This window comes from Capsicum annuum, chromosome 4 (assembly GCF_002878395.1).
Source record: "Capsicum annuum cultivar UCD-10X-F1 chromosome 4, UCD10Xv1.1, whole genome shotgun sequence".
Classification (NCBI taxonomy): Eukaryota; Viridiplantae; Streptophyta; class Magnoliopsida; order Solanales; family Solanaceae; genus Capsicum; species Capsicum annuum.
The window spans coordinates 220,113,678-220,120,100 of NC_061114.1; the positions used below are offsets into that span (position 1 = coordinate 220,113,678).

General features: G+C 38.2%; 1 long non-coding RNA gene across 2 annotated transcripts; it reads left to right on the forward strand.

Annotated features, from left to right (window-relative positions):
- Positions 1-574: 574 nt before the first annotated feature.
- On the forward strand, positions 575-6,181 carry LOC107867257. Of its 2 annotated transcripts, none has more exons than XR_007054703.1 (3): positions 575-1,189; positions 4,675-5,002; positions 5,093-6,181. It is a non-coding gene; the product is annotated as an uncharacterized LOC107867257 (long non-coding RNA). The 2 variants fall into 2 exon arrangements; XR_007054704.1 differs by having other exon boundaries at positions 605-1,189; positions 4,675-5,316; positions 5,477-6,181.
- Positions 6,182-6,423: the final 242 nt, after the last annotated feature.

Genomic DNA, 6,423 nt, shown 5'->3' on the forward strand with positions numbered 1-6,423 from the left:
CATGTCACCATACCAACTGGTTTATGGAAAGGCATGTTATTTGCCAGTTGAATTGGAGCATAAGGTGTTGTGGGCACTTAGGAAGTTGAACTTGGACTGGAATGAAGCAGCAGAATTGAGACTGGGACCTTAACAAGATGGATGAATTCTATCTTAACGCATATGAATGAGCAGACCTCTATAAAGAGAAGATGAAGAAATACTATGACCAGATAACTGTACATCGAAACTTTTAAAAAGGTGATTTGGTCCTTCTCTTCAACTCCAGACTAAAGTTGTTTCTAGGTAAGTTGAAATCAAAATGGTCTGGTCCATTTAGAGTAAATAAAGTTTACTCATCTGGAGTAGTTGAACTCGAGAAAGAAGACTGAGGTGTCTTTAAGATAAATGACAGAGAGTGAAGCTATACATCAGTCCAATGGACTCAATAAAGTGTATAACAACCATCTATCTCGATGAAGCCTGAGTAGTCGAGATAACTGGGTGGTGTCACGACATAACATCAGGCGCTGAGTGGAAGGCAACCCACTTTTACTTATGATATTTTGTTGTTTTGGTAGATATGCATTAATAAGAAGAGGAGTGGAAATAGAAGAGATGGAAAGGGGGAACCAATAATCTTTGAGTAAGTTAAATGGGTAATAAGAGGTGAAAAAAGTAAATGGGAAGAAAAGATGCTTCACAGTATGAGAAATTTGGCCTAGCAAAATTTTGGGATGAAATTTCCGGTGGACTGATGTGAAATCAACGCGTCGCATTGTTAGGCATCATGTCCACACTTAGAAAATATTTTAATGGCTAGTTCCAGTGAATTGACGCGATACCGATGCATCATGCCAGTACTACAATGTGATACATGACGCATCAGTTGTCATCAGATCACACTTAGCATAAAATTTTTATGCTAATTCTAGTGTCATGACGTGAACTCAATGCATCACGTTGATAGTTGACGCGTTAATCGCCGCATCACGTTGGTTTCCCATTTTTGTGTAAATTTAACCCTAGCTGGACCCCTCACTTCCACCTTTATATATATATCCTTAATTTCATTCCACCTTCACCCTAACTCCATCCGCAGCAGCCGCCCTAGAATTCCCTCACCATAAAAATAATTTCCCTCTTTTATCAGTCTAGTGGTGTCAAGAATCTCACTCCATTCTTTTTTTCCTTCTTCATCAAGTCAAAGGTAAGTCTTTTATTCACTCATTGGTTTCAAATTGCTTTATTTGATTAGAATTGATTTGAATGTTAAATCCTTAGAGATATATGGCATGACCTAAGTCTTGAATTATGAATTTAGAAGATAAATAACATGTGTGTTTGAATTAGTGAAAATAGTTGTGTTGATTTGGGGGGTGTTACATTGCGCTCAAATTGCAGATTCATGGTAGTGGTATGCTAGAGGTGTTCTGTGTTGAGAACTGATTACTTATTTTCTTGCTCTAAGTTGAATTGATTGAATTAGTTTCTACATGGCTGACTTTTGGTTAGTGACTATTGCTGCTAGTGTAAATAAATTAGGGCGTGTTTGATTTACTTTGTAATAGAAACTAAGTGTGGAGTGGATGTTGCTCTCACACCACCTTAGTGTTTGCTGTAAAAGTCTTAACTGGGTGAGATTGACGTCAGGTCTAGTTTAACTGTAACGCCCCCAAATCTCATCCCGAGGCGTCACACGGTGCTTAAGGCTACAAGTAGCCCAAGCTAACCCTTTGAGCCTGCTACTAAGTCTAGAAACTTACTTCAACGATAAATATATCAAAACAACAAAATCTGTTACATCATATCCATACTGAAAATATGAAGAAATACTAAAGAGTCTGAACACAACTGATAATCAAGTCTAGTCTGACAAAGCCTCTACTACTCATGAACTAGAGAGTCATTGGAACAGTTCCCCAACTGACTCGATTGAACTGAAAACACGAACAACTGATATCAAAACTAAAAAATCTGAGAAATAGGTCCTCGAACCATGAGGACTCACCAACTGCGAAATGTAGACAAATGCACTCGAAAGTCATTGACGCTGCTGAGACTGAGCACCTGAATATACATTATGAGACAATGTAGCACATAGACGTATGTGGATCAGTACTTTGAGGATGTACTGAGTATATGGGAGTGCATGCAATAAGTAAAAAATATCATCAATCTTTATAAAATCATGCATGCTGGTATAAATGACTCACATAGCTTGAAAAAAAATGAAATCTGAATCTCATAAATCATGTATAATGAAGCATGTAGCATAAATCTCATGAGTCATTACACTTAGTTCTAAAATCTTTTTTCTCTATCTTATTCTCAAAACTTGTAAGCAAGAGGAATCTTAAAACAATAGCTTTCAAACTTATACTTTTATCTTATGGAGAATAAGGGACTTCTTTGAAACTTAAAGATTGTAGGACTTTGGGACTTAGGGAACTTTAGAAATCTCTGGGAACTTGGGAGTTTCTTCTAACTGACATAAACCATGTGAGATGACATGGAGTCCAACGTCTTACCCACGTTGGGGAGAGCTGTTCTACCCTTGCCATCGGAATAGAACCTTAACTTTAGTGATCACTATCTTAACCCACTTGGGGTAAATTCTAATCCTACGGTGGCTCGTAGTTCTGGAGCATGAGACCTTGAAATCAAGCCCAACTCGGTGCTAAATACTACTCCCATACTTAAGCTCAGAACTTTTCAAGAAAATCCACCTTAAGAAAATAAACAATATGCAATGGAAGCCAACTATGCTTTGCTTTACTTTAAATCATCACTATATAGTTATTGTGGATTCCTGTGTTTGCTTGGTTCAAAAGACCAACTTTCTTTATCAAAACATAGAAATGGCTAGTCATGGGATTCTTAAATTAGAATCATTCTTTGAAATGTCAAGACTAAACCTTAGGGCCTTACACCCATGCTTCAAATTCATCTCAAACACCATAAAGTTCATGCTTGTAACACAATTGTTCTTAATTCAACTTAAAATCTGAAAAATATACTCATATACATAAATATTCTAAAATAGACATGTAATTAAATATTCAAATCACTCAAAATCTCAAAATCATGCAATTAGCAACATGGGGTATAAACCCTAACTTAAATTTCATGGAAAATCTCATAAAATGCGTTAATTTTGTAATTAAAATAAGTCTTTGTGCACAAGGGTGTAAAAGGTACCCTTATTTAAAATCCACATACCTTATTTGGCTTGACTCAATGGAACAAGATGACTTTTGAAGCCTTGATAATGTTCTTGGAGGCTTTTCTTGAAAATTCTTAAATGGTGATGCTTTGATTCTTGAGTTTCTTGAAAAAGAATTTGGATCTTGCTCTTGAGGGTTAATCTAGAGAGAAACCCTAATCTTTTGATACTAGAGGAGAATATGACGTTTGTGCTTTGATATGATGTATTTAGATGTCAAAAAGGGTGGAAAAAGACCCAAAATCCTTTTTAAAAATGGCTTTAAAATGCTGAATGGAACTGTGTGATGGCCTAAGCGACAGTTCGTTGCTAGCTCGACGGTCCGTCGGACTGCCCATCACATCATGGCCAGGAAAAGGCCTCACTGTCTCAATTGTGACGGCTTGGGCGACGGTCCATCGCCAGCTTGATGGTCCGTCGGCATGACCATCACACTTGGCCAGTGAATGGATTTTCTGCCTCAGTTGCGATGGTCCATCGCTTGTACGACGGTCCTTCGGCCTGCCCGTCGCTCCTGGGTAGTCTGGGTAGTTCAGACTGTTCTCTGTAAAACATCCATAACTTTTTACTCTGATATCAAATTTAGGTAAAATTGGTATCGTTGGAAAGCTAATTCAATTTTCCACATGATAAAAAGTCGAAATTGGGGAAATTCCTTGTGGTTTAAACATATTCACTTAAGAAGTCATCCCTAAATCTTCGGGATACTAAATTAAACTTAAGAAAAGTTTGACGTATTATATTAACACGTGAATGCACGATGAGTGAGAATGTTGAAGAGGGGTAAGGTGATAATAAATGGCCTTGGATGTTGAACAAGTGAGTGAACAACTAGAGTACTTGTAGAAGCTGCTCGCCCGTTAAGCTATTAAGACAACAATACTACTTACCAATTCTCTTAACTGTCTTAGTTATGTGATGTAAAGTTGTGTTGGGATATGATCGCTTATGTGTTTTCTCTACTCGATTTGATAAATTGTGCTTAAGTCGAAGTACTTCTTGCATCGATGTGTTGTTTCACTGAATCCTATTGAAAAGTTAAGTCAAGTTGGGGTGATGTTCAATATTTGATGGCAACTAAGTGTGGGGTGGATCTTGATCCAACACCACCTTAGTGGTAGCGATACATGACCAAGTGGAGTGTAATTGAATTGAATTTAGGGATGACGCATTGAATGCATGTATAACATTGTTCAAGGAGGATGATTTGATAATGAATGGTTGTGTGTCTGAAAAAGTTGTCAAGTTCTTAGGTCATTAACGGAAAATGTAAGTTATCACTATTCTAAAATGACTTTTTGTTTGATGATGGAAAGTTGATGATGATTATTGGATGACTGAACGAGGGAAGTCTGAGTACCTTGGTTCATTTGTTATTAACCTGTACCAGCAACTAAGTGTGGGGTGAATTTCACACTTAGTGGTTGCTATTATTATTTGTCAAGTTTATGGATTGTTATGCTTGATAGGTACTATGTCGAGCCATCACCAAAGTAGTAAGGAAAAAAAAGAATGTATCTAGTTCATCTCAATACAGGAACAAAAAGAGTCGGCCAGCCGACCGTGTGACCTCGGCCCCACACATTCCACGGGGTCAGCCTAAGAGGTTCGGGGCTAGGGCAGTAACTGCAGCAGGAAGAAAATAGTACTCGCAGCACAAAGAGTCCAAGTATTTTGCAGATCAATTCATTAAAAGAGCCAGCTTGCTGAAAAAATTATCCGTCTATGGTGCGAAAAATAGAGGCACTACACATGCATTTCCTGTTTCAGCAACCTGCTGAATACAACTTGAGCCTCGTAAGGGATTTTTATGCCAATTAGAACCCGAAAAACTTTGAGGTTGAGGTACGAGGTCATCTATTGTTGATATTGTAAATGGATTGTTAGGTACACTTGATATGGATGCTGATACCTTGAAGAAATTCATTATTAAGCCACAATACCAGCACCTCTGACACCTCTTATGTGGCACCCGTTCAGCAGCTAGGTGGATTCGCCACAAAGAAAGTGGTACTCACGTGTCTCTTTCGTTTGCTCACATGAACTGGGAAGTGCATTTATGGGCTAAAATTATATACGCCTGCCTTGTTCATGACACTCATTTGACGGAGGTAACTCGTGATAGGGTTTGTCTCATCTATGCTCTGATGTGGGACAATATTGATTTGAATGTTAATGCTATTATTTTTTTTTGCAATGAAAAAAGCCTAATTTTTGGGGGCTCATAGATATGGTTTCAGTGGGCTGCTGACTAGATTTTTAAGTCTACAGGGTGTGCCTAAAGAGGATGTTGACTATAAACCACCGGCTAATACCAAACCGTTGGAATTCTCATGTACTAAGGGACCGACTTCTCATGGCACCACTTTAACCATGCTTGAGTGCCAAGATCGAAGCGATGAGGTCCTAGCTCGACTGTTAGGTCTATCTATGTTACAGCTGAAAGTTGGGGGGCATCCAACCACCCAATAAGAGATTTATGTTGTTGAGCTGGACTACTCATACCCCATGCTAAGACTATGTTGTGGGTTGGACCAGATTTTGATGAACCAGTGGATGATGACGTCCCCATGGACGAAGAGCGGTGCATGGATTGTTCTAACGATGAGTTAGTCGAGGAAGAGCAGTCTGACGATGATGACTTTGATGCTGATTTCGGTTATGATGCGGATATGGATGCCCAGTGAGTTGGGAGCAAATCCCCACCTCATGCTTATGATTGTATTGCAAGCACTGAGACAGTGCTTTCTCTAAAGTGTGGGGTTGGTGGAAGTCTTTGTCTCTTCTACTCTTTCTGTTTTATTTCTGCTGGACAAATTTTAATTTTTGCTTTTGGGATTTTAATTTTTGGCATTTGGATGTTTATGTTGTTGTTGTTGACTTAGTTTTTTGTGGTGGTTATGTTCAAATGATTTCATTTTATTTTGCTGTTTTGACTTAGTTTCATTTTGCTTTTGTTCTGGAGTAGTTGCTCTTATTTCTTTTTGCCTAAGAACCCAATGACGACTTCTGAAGAAATGCTTTGTGCTGGGAAAAAATATTTTTTTTTACAAAAGAAAACAAGTCACTCTTAGATGCTACATCTAAATATGTGTAATTAGGTTTGATTGGCTTAATTTGAATTTGACAAAGAACAAGACCGAGAACCGTAAGGATCCAATTTGATTCCTTGCATGCATCGTGAGAGTGAGCACTTATATTTTACATGTATAGTGATG